General features: G+C 46.4%; 1 protein-coding gene across 1 annotated transcript in view; it reads right to left on the bottom strand.

Annotated features, from left to right (window-relative positions):
* Window positions 1-8,507, bottom strand: part of LOC120369307 (dual specificity phosphatase 29-like) — a 44,900-nt gene extending 36,393 nt beyond the window's left edge. Inside the window, exon 1 of the mRNA XM_039482469.1 lies at window positions 8,395-8,507. The gene's annotated coding sequence lies outside the window, so the exon portion shown is untranslated. The remainder of the gene's footprint in view (window positions 1-8,394) is intronic.
* Between the last annotated feature and the right edge of the window lie 8,552 nt (window positions 8,508-17,059).

Raw genomic sequence — 17,059 nt, 5'->3', positions numbered from 1 at the left:
GCATACACGTACAGTGATCAACAGAGGGGTGAGCCCAGGACCTGCAACTCCAAAAGCATAGATCTTTGTCGCTAGAGCAGGGGTGAGCAAACTTTTTGGCCCGAGGGCCACATCTGGGTATGGAAATTGTATGGTGGGCCATGAATGCTCATGAAATTGGGGGTTGGAGGGCAGGAGAGCTCCAGCTGGGGGTGTGGGCTCTGGGCTCTGTGAGGCTAGGGATGAGGGGTTAGGAATGCAGGATGGTGCTCTTTGCTAGGACCAAGGGGTTTGGAGGGTAGGAGGGGGATCAGGGCTGGGGCATGGGAGAGGATCGGGGGGGCAGGCTCTGGGCGGCGCTTACCTCAGGCAGCTCCCAGAAACAGCGGCATGTCCCCCCTCCAGCTCCTATGAGGAGGTTCAGCCAGGTGGCTCAGCACACTGCCCTATCTGCAGGCGCTGCCCCTGCAGCTCCCATTGGCTGTGTTCCCAGCCAATGGGAGCTGTGGGGGCAGCACTTGGGGCAGGGGCAGCGTGCAGAGCCCCTGGCTGTCCCTATGCATAGGAGCCAGAGGGGGAGACATGCCTGTGCTTCCAGGAGCCGTGCGGAGTGGGGAAAGACCCCGACCCTGCTCCCTGGCTGGAGTGCCAGCGCAGGGCAAGCCGCAGACTCCACTTCCCGTCGGGAGCTCAAGGGCCGGATTAAAACATCTGGAGGGCTGGATGTGGCCCCCGGGCTGCAGTTTGCTCATCGCTGCTCTAGAGCTAATGAAGTTCTCCAGAACAATAAATGGGGCTACTGGGGAGTTCAGGCTACAGGTTTTGCTGAGCTCTATGTAAATTAATAGCTGTTCTTGCGGATTGCTTTGCTTCCAGCCGCATCTTCATCAACTGTGCCAGCTCAGTCGCCCATTTGTCATCTTCCCTCACGAATGTTCCCATGTTGCCTTGTGTGCATGGAATATCCTCCCTGAACTGCACCATAGGTTAGTGCATGTCCATTCTCCCTGTCCCTCCTCAAGGCTCACCTTTGCTACAGTGCCTGCAAGAAATCAGCCAGATAGTGATACTGCATGGCAGCAGGGAGATAAGTATCAAGACTGGACTCTATCCTTCTGAAGGAAAAAGCGCCCTTGCAAATTACATTTAAAACTGTATTGAATTGATTCAGGTACTTTGGGAAATTTTAGCCAAGTCCCATTTTCAAAAGCATTCAAGTCCCAAGTGAGGAGCTGTGATAAATGAAGTGGGGTGAGGATTAGCTCCCTTTTATGGAAACCCAGCCAGCCAGTAGCTATAAAATCCCTCTTAGTAGCTGTTTTCCAATTGCTCTCCCTGTAAAGGGTTAAAAAGTCTCAATGCAATGCACTGGTAAAAGGAAGTGAGTGGGCACCTGGCCAAAAGAGCCAATGAGAAGGCTAGAACTTTTTAAAATTGAAACAAGACTCCCTCTTTGTCTGTCTGTGATTGTTCTCCTGGAGAGAGGGGACAGGGCAGAGTTATGCTGTGAGAAGTTTGGGCCAGGTATGAAAAAACATCAGCATCATACCTAGCAACTACTCATCTAAAACCCCAGATATGTAAGTAGATCAGGAAATGATGCAATTAGGTTTATCCCTTTTTATTTCTTTATGTTTTGTGGACTCCTCTGTGCTAACCCTAAGTGCTTTTGTTTTGCTTGTAACCTTTAAGCTGGACCTCAAGAAAACTATTCTTAATGCTTAATCCTTGTTGTTGTTTTTTAAATCTAGCAAAAATCTAAATTCCCAGATGTATTTTCTTCTTTTTTATTAATAAAATTTACCCTTTTTAAGAACAGAATTGGATTTTTGTGTCTTAAGAGGTTTGTGCACAAGTTGTTTAATTAGCTGGTGGCAACAGCTCTTCCCCAGAGGGGAGGTGAAAGGGCTTGAGGGTACCCCACAGGAAGGAATTCCCAAGTGCGCCTTCCTGGGTTATCAAAGGGGTTCTGCACTTGGGTGGTTGCAGCATCTACCAATCCAAGGTCAGAGAAAAGCTGTATCCTTGCGGGCCCCCACCTTCTGCACTCGAAGTGCCAGAGTGGGGAGTCAGCCTTGACAGAAGCCTATGTCCCATTGATTTTTTTTTCAGTGAGACTAAGGCTATGTTTACACTGCAGTTATGGAGTTTAACTGCAGCATGTGTTGTAGCCAGGCCGGAGCTAGCTTTAATCCTTAGCTTTAAGCTGCAGGAGCACGGAGTTCAGCGCGGGCTAGCTGCCTACCCCGGGGTCCAGGTGGGTTTGTACGGCACTACAGCCAGTGCTGCGGCAGCTTTGCAGCTCTCGGTAGCCTAGCTAGTGAGACTAAGCTATCTTGGATAAACCTATGCATAGTACAGTCACATACCCCATGGCTGCAGTGCAGACAGGCCCTTAGATTCTGAAGTAATTTAGGTGCTTTCGAAAACATTATCCCATATCGCTCTCCTCCACCTTCCTGTGCTTTCTTTCTAGATTACTAAAGCCCTTTGGGGGAGAATGGGTCTTTGCAAACTTTTATATAGCATCCTGCCTAGCACAATGGGACCTTGATCTTGACTCTCACCTTTGGGTGCTATTGCAATAATAGTTTCTGTTTGAGTTCTGGGCAATGGATCTGTTCCTGTTTTATCTACACAGGTTATTTAAGCTTAGTTGTTATACAGTAATGCAATCGAGCTTCCTGTCCAATTATTCAGATAGTTGGCTTTAAAATACAAAAGATTTTAGATGTTAGAAACTTGCTGGACCTTCCAAGTTACCTCAGAAGGTAGTAGAAAATATTAATTCCCTTCTGGGGAGAAGGCAATATAGGTCATGTGACAGAAACTGCTGCTCTGGTCATTTTATTTGTATCCTGATGACCAACCCAGCATGGGGAAATGGAGGGAAAGTGATATCGCAGTGCTCATTAGAATAGGTTATGTAATGTGGGTACTGTATAATCAATGGGTCGTGGAATGTTTCCATTCTTAAACTGTCACTCAGAAAATTTGCCCTTTCAATGTCACAGCGATGGTATGACAAAGTTTTGAGATATAATTTTTTTTTGTTTAGGGTCAAGAATATTAAACTGAAATAGATGTATTTATTTGTCTCCCTGGCTGTTGGAACAGTACAAGCTCTTGCTGCAATTCGCTAGAATTGAAATAACTGCTTGGAAGTGGATTTTAACTTCCAGGAACTTAGGTTCTATTTTGGGGTCCAATTGTGCGTGTGCTTGTTGTTTTTATTTTTTATCAACAACTTTTGTGGAGAATATTTTCGGAGGTGACTAGTGATTTCAGACTGAAAGAGCATAAAGGGACAACCTGATTTTTTTATTTTATTTTTTTTTAAGTGCTGAGCACCCACTCTCTGAAAATCAGGTCCTTTTAAAGTATCTCCAGTTAGGAACCCAGAAGCTTAGGTACCCCAGGTCACTAGTTACTTTTGAACTAGTCTTTGCCAGACTCTCCAGGTGACATTCTAAACCACACACCCTGTTTTATCATAGCCAATATTTCCTTGTGGTCACATGCAAGTATCTGAAGCCCAAAAAACTCAAACTGGAAATTGGGAACATTTTTATCAAGAAGGTGATTAACTAGGGTAACAAACTACCAAGAGAATGGTGGGATTCTGCATCTCTTGATGCCTTCAGATCAAGACTGGATGCCTTCCTGGAAGAGATACTTTAGTCAACCACAAGTTATTGGGCTCAATACAGGGGTAACGGCCTGTGTAATACAGGAGGTCAGGCTAGATCTAATGCTCTGTTCTGGTCTTACCTAGTTTCATAGACTTTTTCTCTCCATGAAAAAGCTGGTACTTGGACACATTGACATTCCTAACCAGCTCAGCTCTAGTACCCCAAACACTAATAATAGGAAGTGTTGCATAATGTATTTATCATTTTTATTATGACAGTGTCTAGGAGCCACTCAAGAAATGATGCCCTATTATGCTAGATGCTGTACAGACTACAAGGCAAGGACGGTCTTTTATAGAAGAGCATACAGTCTACATAGAGAAGACAGAAAAAGATATGGGGAAAGAGAGAGAACATACAAGCAGAGGGAACGGTGCAACAGCAGCAAACGTCCTGTTAGTTCTGCAATTTTTGTTTGTTTATTTTATATTCTTTAAGTAAGGGGGGATTAGCTAGATGGAAAGACTAGGGAAGAGAGGGGGTCGGAGACTGGGAGGGAGATGAAAGGAGAAATTAGTGTAAACAGGCAATCAGCAAAAGAGGAGATCATGTTCAGAGTGAAAACTGGAGAACACACTGATAGCATCCTCTGTCCGTCAGTCCTAGCTTGGACTGCTTTCTACAGCTGTTGTGCTGGTTTCTTAACCTCCAAAGAATAGACCAATGAGATTCCCTCTTACAAGCCACATTGTACATCTACCCAATGCCAATATTTTTTTTATGCTACCACCACCACTATCTGCTTCAGTTTACATTATGAACTCTCACTTGTCTTGGGTTCCTAACATCTGTGTAAATGTAACCTCTGGATCTGCTTAACATAGGGTCCATGGAAGGAAATCCTGTCCCCATTGAAGTCACTGGGAGTTTTGCCTCTTACTTTGGGCTTTACATCCTGTGTCCAGGCTTTGAGATCTGGAAGAGGAAGAATGGAAGTGACATGGTCTGTATTGTTCTCCTCTGTGTCTTTACACATCTGGAAGTGAGTGTTGTATTGCCTAGTTCTGAGCTCAGAGGGCCTCACTGTTTGCTCCATTCTTTGGCCATGATCTCAGTCATGTCTTTGGAGAGGAGGCTCTTTTGAAATAGCAGCCAACAATGTAAAATTTTAGTGCATATTTTTTTAACTTAGTACCTTAGTAAAAGCTGAAATGTGACAAAATTCTTAGAAGCACTGAGTTTCCCCCCATAAATCAACTGGGCAAGTAAGGCAGGAGGGAGGGAAACCACTGTGATATTTTGGCCAGACCACACTGGAAGTATAGTTGGAAAAATCTGGCATTTTGAAAGTTTAATATTTAATTTTAAAATGAAAGCTCTGAATAAGATTCTGGTTGAAATGATTTCTTTCCTCCTAGCTGGAAGATTTCCCTTTTATTACAAAATATGCTGTTATTTGGAGAAGTAGGGTTTTAAACAATTGTATGGGAAGACTACATATATAATTATATAAGATTATCCTAATGAAAGTTTGCAGCTGCACTGCAATGCTAATAGCATGCAGGAACCATTAAGCTTTGAGTTGTTTTGGCAAAAGTTAAGAAACTTTATATATACATACTTTTTTTTAAAAGTTAACCATAAAGCAAATCCAGATGGTCTCCTTTTGCACAGACAAGCAGTCTTTAAACTAGACATATAGCTATGGCACAACTACGGCTTTTTTGATTTTTGCAGATTGAGACAGTCGCATTCAAAAACAAATGGCCCAGTTCTACAAAATGCTGAGTGCCCTTGACACTCATTGAAGTCATCTAAAGCAGGCACAGTGATGCCTAGAATTTGTATGACAATACTGTACATGTATAAGGACACGGTTTGATTATTTGTATGGAGGTGTTGCCAATCAGAGGTCATTATGCTACATACTGTATATAGGTATAACAAAAAGATGGTCCCTGCTTTACATGACATGCTGTCTACGTTTTCATTTGTTCCTTCTCTCCCCCATTGTAACCACTACCAAATAATTCATATTTATTAAAAAAAATATTCAGCCCTTTAGTTGTCTTCTTTAATAGGTTGGTTCTTTCAAAGGTTGATGAGAGAGAAAGGATGAAGGTTGGCACCAAGAAGGCCTCGCTGCTGAAGTCCTACAGTGCTCGCCTGTGAGTTGCGGTATACCTGGCGTGCTAGTGGCACCCCAGGGGGTTGGAGTACAGAGCAATCTCAATAATTACAATAGTCTAACACAGTGATAGAAATTTGTACAAAGATTTTTCTCTAAGGAGGGTCAAGTCATTATCCCAATGAGAAATGGGTAGCATGAGAGACATGATAGGTATATGCCTTTTATGAAGGTAGAAATCAAAAGTGTGTTAAATCAGGAAAATGAAAATACTGACCAAGGCAAAGCAGGTGTGAATATCTTCCTTAAAAACAATATATCTAGGTGTTTGTTGAAACAGCATGTGTATATATACTTTGTTAAATACTTGTTAAATGTTTTGATCGGATATTTATTGGAAAGTTCTTCATTATGACCATGCTTTTAAGTATAAATTAAAAACAAAACCATAACAAACTCATAATGTTCTAAAGGGGACATGAAATGAAAGGCCCTGCAAAAAAAATTTTTTTTTCTGAGCCACGCAGGAGGTGCATGCAAATTTCTGTTAGTTGAATGGCTCCTCAGAGATAAATAATCTGCATTCATTTCTTACAGATGGGACCTGACTGGCAAACAGTATTGTTGAAACCTTGGACAAAAGTAGTCATTCCCTCTCTTGTTACATGAGATACAATGTGGGTGAGGTAATATCTTTTATTGGACAAGCTTCTCTTGTTACATTGCTTTTTTCAGCCAGTCATGAGCCAAATGTTCTTGTATATACCTATAGGTATTGTTTATCCAAGTAACATAACAGACAGAAAGCTGATATAGTTTTATGAGCTTCTTGTCAACTTCTGATATTATCATGAAGGTATTTTATCTGTCCCACTCTATTTGGCCCTGGTGAGGCCTCAGTTGGAGTATGGTGTCCACTTCTATATGCCACACTTTAAGAAAGATGTGGACAGATTGGAGAGAGTCCAGAGGAGAGCAAGAAAAATGATAGACAGTTTAGAAAACCTGACCTATGAGGAATTTTTTTTTAATGGGCATGTTTAGTTTTGAGAAAAGAAGATTGGGGTGGGAGGTGGATACCTGATACCCCTTAATATATTTGAAGACCGTTGTTATAAAGAGAATGTTGATCAGTTGTTCTCCATGTCCAGTGAAGGTAAGGCAAGAAGCAATGGGGTTAATCTGCATCAAGGGGGATTTAGGTTAGATATTAGGAAAAACTTTCTAACTATAAGGGTAATTAAGCTGTGGAATAGCCTTCCAAGAGAGATTGTGGAATCACTATCATTGGAGGTTTTTAAGAACAGATTCAACAAACACCTGTCAGGGATGGTCCAGGTTTATTAGGTCATGCCTCAGCGCGCAGGACTGGACTTGATGACTTCTTGAGGTCCCTTCCAGCCCTACATTTCTGTGATTCTATGATTGTGGCTAGAGTGTTTAGGCTGTACATTGCATCTGTCTACAGCATACAGCAAGTAACCTAGTAACGATAGTTGCATTTGTAAGGCAGTATCTGGGCTCTGAGACAGAACAAGCTGTTGCTGGGGATTAAGAAGGCATCTCAAGGAAGAAAAGACCTTGCCTGAATTTATAAGAAATAAGCTGAATTTATGGTATTCTCCCCCATTTGTTGGGTGGGGCCCCAAGTCTACAGCCCTGAGAGAAGGTCCATTTAGGGCTCCTCTTCCCCCGCTTCTTTCCCTGGATGTTACCAGGGTTTGGGAGATTTGTCCTTACCTGGAGAATAGGGCATGGAATAGAGCAGACTGGCAGAAGAGGACTGCCTGTCACCTCCTCTTAACAAAGCATGCTAGGAACAGGAGGACTGTGGTGGCCTTCGTAATGCAGGCTTATCTATCTCTTAGTCAGTGTTCAGGAGGATGGCCCCAGAAGAGGAGCTGCTTTGAATGGACGCTGAAAGGGGGGGACATTGACCAATGAATAAACTACTTCTATCAGGGTGCCCTGCATACCACTGACTGCTGCAAGCAGTGAAGGGGACCATAACAGTTGTGCAGCACTGCAAGTACAATACATGTTGTTGCCATTAGGATGACCTTATCCTTAACATACTAGACCATGACACATAGCACAGTGTTTTAATCAATCCTCTGGAGGAGAAATTGGGAGATTGCCACAGTCTGTTTCCTCTCACTGTGCATGAGGGCAGGGAGGTTTTCATATAGGAAACACAGGCCAATCTATTCCCTCAGCACAACGTAAATAAAAATAAGTTGATATTTTGCATGTAACTCTAATTTAAAAGTTTTGTCCAGGCATGCTGAGTGCACATTTCATGTCAAAGTAACCTCATGTGATGCGCTGAATGCCAAAACTGAGTCTACCACAAAGTAAATAGCCAGGAATTATATTGCTGTCAGTTATCCCTTCAGTACAGATTTCAGGCTCCTTGCCAGTGCATTATAAGGGAATGGGGAAATTGCCATTCTGGTCCATATAGTCCTGGGTCCTGCCATCAAAACTGGTCAGTCCTAGGTACTTGAGAGGAAGGTACAAGAAATCCTGAAGTGTGAGGCTATAGGATAATCTGTCCCGAGGGAAAATGTCTACCTAATCTCCAACAATTGCAGGTGGCTTAAGACCAAAGCAAGAGCGATTATATTCCTTCCAAAACTATTTTAAATCACTTACTTTTTGTGTCTGGTTGGTCTTGTTATCTCTATAAAATGTCCAATCCTTTCTTGGATATTGCTAAACCTTAATGATATATTGTGACAGTGAGTTCCACAAGCTAACGGTGTGAAAAATAGTTTCTGTTATCAGGTTTGAATTTGCCACCTTTGCACTGAATGTTCTGTGCCCCTCCCCCCAGCTACTGCTCATATTGTAACTGGTCTGTGGTTCCATAATCTGCAGCAATACTGTCAGGCTGGGTCCGATAACCAGCTCAGAATTAACAAAATATATGTAATGTAATAAAAGAAAACAGCAAAACAATGCATCAAAATTTACCAGGGACACTTTTGCATCTCAACAGTGCAATAGCTGGACTACGCTTGGGTGAGAAAGCCTTATGATTGCTTCTCACTCTGAGAGCTTGGCTACACTAGAGTCTTTGCTGGTATAGCTATGCCGGCAGAGCCCCCTGGTGGAGATGCATAAGCCAATGGAAGGAATTCTTCTGCCAGCATAGCTATGCCACCTCCCTGAATGATATTTGCTAAGCCAACACTCTTCTGTCACTGTAGTTGTCTATACCAGGGGTTTTGCTGGCAAAGCTATGTCTGCTGGGAGGGTGTGTGTGGTTTTTTCCCCCCACACTCCTAGTCAACATAGCTATTCTGGCAAAACTCTGTAGTATAGACTAAGCCTGAGTATAGGCAGTTTCCTAAGGCTCTAAGATGAGAACATTTTGAAGAGCTATATACCATAAATACTGGATATAGGGTACAGCCTTGCATGGGGAAATACACAATCCAGACTGAGCTGTTCCACTGTGTAGTAGAAATCGGATCTGTACTGTCAAAGATGGCACTGCTGTCTTAATAGTTAGCATCCAAATACAGTTGGTTCTGAATTTTAGTGGTGGTGGCCCACAAAATACATACTCTGCAAAGAAATCAGGAAAAGCTAAAAAATGCCTCAGGGCTTTGAAGTAGTCATTATCATCCTCCGACACAACAATGGGAGATCCTCCTAACTCCATCCACTACTGAGGAATGAATGAGTTTGGTTGGTGTATACATCAAAGATCTTTCCTAGTAATTTGCTTAAGAGATTAAATATGAAATCTGAGGGAATTATTAAAGAAGAGCAAGCTGACTTTTTTTCTTGGAGGGAAATAAGAACAATTAAGCATCTATTCTGTCTGAAAGTGATTACCGAAAAGCTTTGTGACAACCTTCAGCAAACAGAAATTGCATCTTAGTTTCGGTGACATCAAATAAAGCATTTGAGTCATTGAGGCCTGACTAGATCTGTTTATTACCAGGGATGGGTGACTTTGGTTGAGATACAAATGAGCTAGATAATGCTTTTCCTTTGCAGAATGGAAATCTCTAAGACGCTGCATTGCTAGACCATGAAATGCATCACGCATCTTAGCTTAGAGAAATATTTTATGAAAAAACTAAAGACAAATAGTGTTAGGTTTATTACTGCACTTCTTCCACTCAAATATTCTTTTACAGGGATTGATCAAGAGAGCGGGAAGCCATTTGGGTGGGAGCTAGTGTAGTCTACTGATCATTGCATAGTCCAGTGTGTCAACTTCTAGATTCTGTTCTTATCTCTGCCACTCTCTCACTGATATCATGGAAGTAATTTAATCTCTCTGCGTACCCATCTGATTGCCTCATTTTACCCATCTGTAATATTGGTATAATATTGAGTGATCTTACAGGAGCATTGTGAGGCTTAATATTTGTAATTTACATAGAGTTCTTTAAATGAAAGGCTTTCTACTTGTCAAATTATTACCACCGTTACCATTTTATTGTTACCTTTATAAATGATGAGTTACCAGAGAGCGAGAAAGACAACAATCAATCTCAAAGCTACCATCATTCTGTAGCAACTGAAATAAAATGTGCTGAATAGATTTTTGGAAAAATGCAGATGCTTTGTAGCATTAATGAAAGAGCAATGATACATCTGAAGGATATTCCTTAAAATCCTTCAATACTAATGTGTTCGTTTGGAAGGGTTGCAAAGGCTGCTTGAGAGACTGGCCTGCTTCACAAAGGTGAAGATTTTTAACATTGCATAAGAATGATAGAGCAGTGTACAGTGCATAAGTGTAGTTGATTGATTATACCTGGGAGGCAGACAATCTCATTCACTATTCTTGTACCTCTGTCGCTCAGTGGTATATAATAATACTAAATGAACTATATCTGATCTCTCAGCTCTATTCTATAATGTATCCATAAAGAGACTTTACCAATTTGAACTTGAAAATGACAGGAGGATTATTTTTGTTCTGTATTTCAACAATGGTAAGGAGTTTGCTTATTTGGAGGAGGATTTGCAGAGTGAGGTGAGGGAATTATTTATGACATAACCAATGGTGCACTAGAAGGACCATTTATCAATTTGACTAGGGGGAGGTGGGCTGGGGGGGGAAGAAGATTGTCCAGTTTGTGATTCATATTTAGAGGAAATCTCATAATATTTCATAGATTTTTAAGGCCAGAAGGGACCATTATTATCATCTAGACCAGTGACTGTCAACCAGGGTATGTGTACCACTGGGGGTATGCAGAGGTCTTCCAGGGGTACATCAACTCACCCAGATATTTGCCTAATTTTACAACAGGCTACAGAAAAAGCACTACTGAAGTCAGTACAAACTAAAATTTCATGCAATGACTTGTTTATATTGTTCTATATACTGTACACTGAAATGTAAGTACAATATCTATATTCCAGTTGGTTTATTTTATAATTTATAATTTATATGGTAAAAAGTATAGCACTATTTCAGTACTAGTGCTCTGTGACACTTTGTATTTTTAAGTCTGATTTTGTAAGCAAGTCATTTTTAAGTGAGGTGAAACTTGGGGTATACAAGGCAAATCAGGCTCCTGAAACGGGGACAGTAGTCTGGAAAGGCTGAGAACCAACCGATCTAGACTGATCTCTTGTATAACACAGGGCAGAGAATGTCGCCCAGTCATTCCTGTTTCAAACCCAGTATTGTTTGGTTCAGCCAAAGGACATCTTTTCAAAAGACATCCAGTTTAAATTCTTATAGTGTATTTACCGGAGGCCCACACCTTCTCCTCTGCCCAACATGCTATAAAAACTCCAGGGGAGTTAAAAATATTTACTGGAGCTCCACTCCAGACAGCTCTGGCTGAATTTAAGGCCTGCTCCTTATCTACCTCTTACCTCAAGAAAAAACGGTTACTCACCTTTTTGTAACTATTGTTCTTCGAGATGTGTTGTTCATGTCCATTCCAAGCAGGTGTGTGCGCGCCACATGCATGCCAGCTGGAAGATTTTTCCCTTAGCAGCGTCCATAGGGTCGGCCCTGGCGCCCCCTGGAGTAGCGCCCCCTGGAGTAGCGCCTCCATGGAGCCTTATATAGGGGCCCATTGACCCTCCACCCCCTCAGTTCCTTCTTGCTGGCACTCTGACAGCAGGGCAGAAGGGTGGGTATTGGAATGAATATTACAAAAAGATGAGTAACTGTTTTTTCTTCTTCGAGTGATTGTTCATGTGCATTCCAAGCTGGTGACTCACAAGCCTGAGTTTAGGTGGTGGGGTCGGAGTTCACTGCAGATTGGAGCACTGCCCTGCCGAAGGCTGCATCTTTTCTGGCCTGGTGCGTGATGGCATAGTGCAACGTGAAAGTGTGGATTGAGAACCATGTGGCAGCCCTGGATATCTCCTGTGTTGGGACCTGAGCCAGGAACCCGCGGAGGAGGCCTGTGCTCTTGTGGAGTGGGCTGTGATTGGCAGCGCAGGCACCTTGGCCTGATTGTAGCATTCACGGATGCAAATCGTGATCCATGAGGAGATATGCTGTGAAGAGACGGGGAGCCCCTTCATTCTGTTGGCCACAGCTACAAAGAATTGGGTTGATTTCCTGAATGGTTTAGTTCATTCAATATAGAATGCCAGGGCCTGGCGAACATCCAGGGAATGCAGCCTATGCTCTGCGTTGGAGGAGAGTGGCTTAGGGTAGAACACAGAGAAAAATGTCCTGACCCATGTGGAATTGGGAGACCACCTTAGGAAGGAATGCTAGGTGTGGCCTGAGTTGGACTTTGTGGAAGACAGTGTATGGATGCTCGGACATCAGCGCTCTAAGCTCCAATAGCCTCCTGGCCGAGGTAATAGCCACGAGGAATGCGACCTTATAGGAGAGAGATAGCAAAGATCACATAGCTGGTGGCTTGAAAGAGGGCCCTGTTTGGGCAGAGAGGACCAAATTAAGGTCCCCAAGCCAGGACTGGTTGTTGAGTATGCGGGAACAGCCTATCCAGGCCCTTGAGGAAGCGACAAACCAATGGGTTTGTGAAGACTGAACCACCTTCAGCTCCTGGGTGGAACACGGAGATAGCCGCCAAGTGGACTCGAACCAAAGAGAGGGAAAGTCCCCGCTGTCTCAACTGGAGTAGGTAATCAAGAATGAGAGGGATCAGGGTGAGCAAGGGAGCCTGTCCCTGCTGTTCAGCCCAGATGGAAAAACGTTTCCACTTGGCCATGTATGTGGCCCTGGTGGAGGGTTTTCTGCTACCAAGGAGGGCTTGTCTGACCTGCTGTGAGCATTGCATTTCCACCGGGTTTAGCCATGGAGCATCCAGGCTGTGAAGTGGAGTGACTCCAGGTTTGGGTGGCGGAGGTGGCCCCGATCCTGCGTGATCAGGTCTGGGCGCAGGGGCAACGTGAGGGGCGCCTGTATGGACATGTGCAGCAGTGACATGTACCAATACTGGCATGGCCACTCCGGCGCTATCAGTATGACGTGAGCGTGATCCCTGCATATCTTGAGGAGTACCCTGTGGACCATGGGGATCAGAGGAAAGGTGTAAAGCAGGCCGCCTTCCCATGAGAGGAGGAAGGCATCTGTTAGATACCCTGGACTGTGCCCCATGAGCAGGGGCAGCTCCAGGTACCAGCATGCCAAGCGTGTGCCTGGGGCGGCAAGCCATGGGGGGCGCCCTGCCGGTCACTGTGAGGGTGGCAGGCAGGCTGCCTTTGCTGGCTTGCCTGCAGGAGGTCCACCGGTCCTGCGGTTTTGGAGGCAATTCGGCGGCGGGTATGCCGAAGCCGCCGAACTGGAGGACCTCCCGCAGGCATGCCCCAAGGCAGCCTGCCTGCCGTGCTTGGGGCGGCAAAATACCTAGAGCCGCCTCTGCCCATGAGGGAGCAGAACTGTCGACACTTCCTGTTGTCCCTCGAGGCAAACAGGTCTATCTGGGGATAACCCCAGAGATGGAAGATTGAGCGTGCCACATCTTGGTGAAGGGACCACTCGTGACCTTGGAACGAGCGGCTGAGGGCGTCTGCCAGGCCGTTCTGCACCCCCAGGAGCTAGGATGCCGTTAGGTGAATTGCGTTCTGTATGCAAAAATCCCGTAACGCGAGGGTTTCCTGGCACAGGGGAGAGGAGTGTGCACCACCATTTGTTGATATAGAACATCGCCGAGGTATTGTCCATGAGGACTGCAACGCAGCTGCCCACCAAACGAGATTTGAAAGTGAGGCAGGCAAGGCAAACAGCCCGTAGCTCCGTGACGTTGATGTGTAGGGAGAGGTCCTCTGGGGACCAAAGGCCTTGGGTCCTGAGATTCCCGAGATGCGCCCCCCACCTCAGATCTGACTCATCTGTCACCAAGGAAAGGGATGGCTGAGGACTGGCAAAGGGTACTCCCGCACAGACCACCTGTGGGTCGAGCCACCACTGGAGGGAATCCAGCACCACTTGGGGAAGTGTCACCACTGAGTCCAGTGCGTCCCTGGTTGGTCGATACAGAGTCACTAACCAGGACTGAAGAAGGTGCAGCCTGAGCCTGGTGTGGCTCACTTCATAGGTGCATGCAGCCATATGCCCCAGCAACTTGAGGTAGTTCCTCACTGTGGTGGTCGGGAAAGGGCTGAGACCAAGGATGATGTCGGACATGGACCGAAACCTGGCCTCCAGTAGGTATGCTCTGGCCTGCATCAAGTCCAGAACTGCCCCTATGAACTCTATCCGTTGGACAAGAGACAGGGTAGACTTGGCCTTGTTCAACAGGAGACTGAGCTGGAGGAAGGTCTGTCTGATAAAGACCACCTGAGCCTCCACCTGCCAATTGTCCAGGTAGGGAAACACCTGAATTCTGTGCTTGCACAGGAAAGCTACTACAACTGCCATGCACTTTGTGAAGACCCTTGGGGCCGTTGACAGGCCAAAAGGCAGGACTGCGAACTGGAGATGAGTGTTGCCCACTACGAACCTGAGATAACGTCTGTGCTGAGGGATTATTGCAATATGGAAGTACACGTCCTTCAAGTTGAGGGCAGTGTACCAGTCTCCTGGATCCATGGAGGGGATGATGGAGGACAGGGCGACCATACGGAACCTGAGCTTCTTTACAAACTTATTCAGATGCCGCAAGTCCAGAATGGGTCTGAGGCCCCCTTTCGCCTTCGGTATTAGGATATACCAGGAGTAAAAAACCCTGTCCCTGAGTTCCTGAGGAACTTCCTCTACTGCCCCTACTACGAGGAGGGACTGCACTTCCTGAATTAGAAATTGCTCATGAGAGGGGTCCTTGAAAAGGGACAGGGAGGGGGGCTTATGGGGCAGGAGGGAGGAGAATTGGATAGACTATCCCCTCTCTACCATGCGGAGCACCCAACTGTCCGATGTGATTTGGGACCAGGCATGACAGAAGGGGGACAGACGTGACGAAAAGGTAGGGTTGGTAGGATCCAGAGTCCTGACTGGTAGGTCGTCCTCAACCTCACCCTCAAATTTGGGGTCTAGGCCCTGAGGGAGGCCGCGGCTGGCCGGATGACTGGTCAGAGGGCTGTTGTTGCCTTCTTCTGCCGTTTCTGCTTCGCCTATGTGAGGGCTCTGGGCGGTTCTGCGTCTGGTACGACCACGGAACTGGCTGCAGTCTGAATTGCCTCTGTTGGGTGGCTAGGGTGTGCAGGCCTAGCGAGTGTAAGGTAGCCCTTGAGTCCTTTAGGCTATGGAGCCTCTTGTCTGTCTTCTCAGAGAAGAGCATGGGCCCCTCGAAGGGGAGGTCCTGGATGGTTTGTTGGACCTCATGCGAAAGGCCTGAGAGCTGAAGCCAGGCTTCCCGCCACATGACCAGAACGGTTGCCAGCGTGTGGGAGGCTGCCTCCGCTGCATCCAGGGCCACTTGGAGGGATGCCCAGGAAATTAACTTCCCCTCCTCTACCAGAGCATAAAAGTCTGTTCGCGATTCCTGGGGAAGGAGTTCAGCGAACTTGGACAAGGCCGAGCATGTGTTATGGCCCACTATAGCCTGTTGGTTGGCTATACGTAGTTGCAGACCCCGCGCTGAGTACACCTTTTTACCAAAGAGGTCCAACTTCTTGGCCTCCCTGTTCTTCGGTGTAGACCCTTAGAACCCCTGACACTCTCTTTGGTTGGCCACATCCACAACCAGAGAGTCTGTGGGAGGGTAGGTATATAGGTACTCAGGGCCCTTGGAGGGTACACATTAGCACCTCTCTGTCTTTTTGGCCGTAGGGGCCAATGAAGCTGGCGTCTGCCACAAGGTGCGGGACGTATCAGCTATTGTTTTGATCAACGGTAGGGCAACCCTAGACGGGCCCGAGGGGGCCAGGATGTCCACTACCAGATCTACAAACACCTCGATCTCCTCTGCTTGGATCGCCAGGCTCTTAGCAGCACGCTTAAGTAGCTGCTGAAGCACCTGGTTGACCTCTAGGGCTGGTGCCGCTGAAGTTCCCGCAACCGACTCATCTAGCGAGGAAGAGGAGGAGATCACCTTCAAAGGACCTTCCTCTGTACCCTCAGCCTCTGCAGGGTTCTGCGGCACACAGTACTCTGGTTGCGTGGCCGGTGCGGATGTAGGATGTGGCACCGCGGACAGTACTGGGGTCGATGACGAGGCATGCTGAGCGGTGCCTGCGGCATCAGAAACATGGTCCTCGTCAGTGCCGGTGTCTGACTAGGCGGTGCTGGTTCTGTTGTGGCACACTCCTGTCATGCCAGTGGTGGAGGCATTTGCTTCGGAGCCACCGATGTTGAGGAGACTGATGCAGACCTGGACCGTGGGCCATGCACCTATCCCAGGGACTGATGGTAGGCCCAGGGAGTCCAGAACGGCCACTGGGAGGGTGGTTGCCACTGTTGCTGCCACTGTGCCGGGTAAGGTCGTTGGCTTGCCTGAGAAGCCGACCTCCTGCTCCTCGATCTACTGGAGTGGTAGGATTCTGTCTCCGAGTCTGAGGTCTCCAAATAGGAGGATCGAGGGGGAGCAGTACCCACTGTTGGTGGGGAGCGGTGTCGTGAGGCTGGGGAGTACTTTCTCTGTGCTGGTGCCGCTGGAGCGGCACGGGGCGGGGATTGGGGCGACGACATGGCCGGCTTGCCCCTTGATTGGATCGGGGGTCGGGCTGTGTCTGGCAGGTCTTTCCACTGGCGTGGGGAGGCCATTACTGGGAGGCTTAATAAGTCAGAGGCTGCCTTGAATGCCTCTGGCGTCAATGGGAGATGCACATCCTCACTGAGGTCCAGGGATCTAGACCGGTCCGGACTCGAATGCACGCCACCGGGACGGGAGTCAGCGGGACCTTGGGAGGATGCAGTTGTGGCTCGGCTTGTCCCACTGCAGTTGTGGACGCCGCCGGCCTTTTAACGTCC

The sequence above is a fragment of the Mauremys reevesii genome, linkage group 7 (assembly GCF_016161935.1).
Source record: "Mauremys reevesii isolate NIE-2019 linkage group 7, ASM1616193v1, whole genome shotgun sequence".
In the NCBI taxonomy this organism is placed as follows: Eukaryota; Metazoa; Chordata; order Testudines; family Geoemydidae; genus Mauremys; species Mauremys reevesii.
Note: the sequence above shows the minus strand (reverse complement) of the source record. Positions and strands in the feature narration are given on the sequence as shown.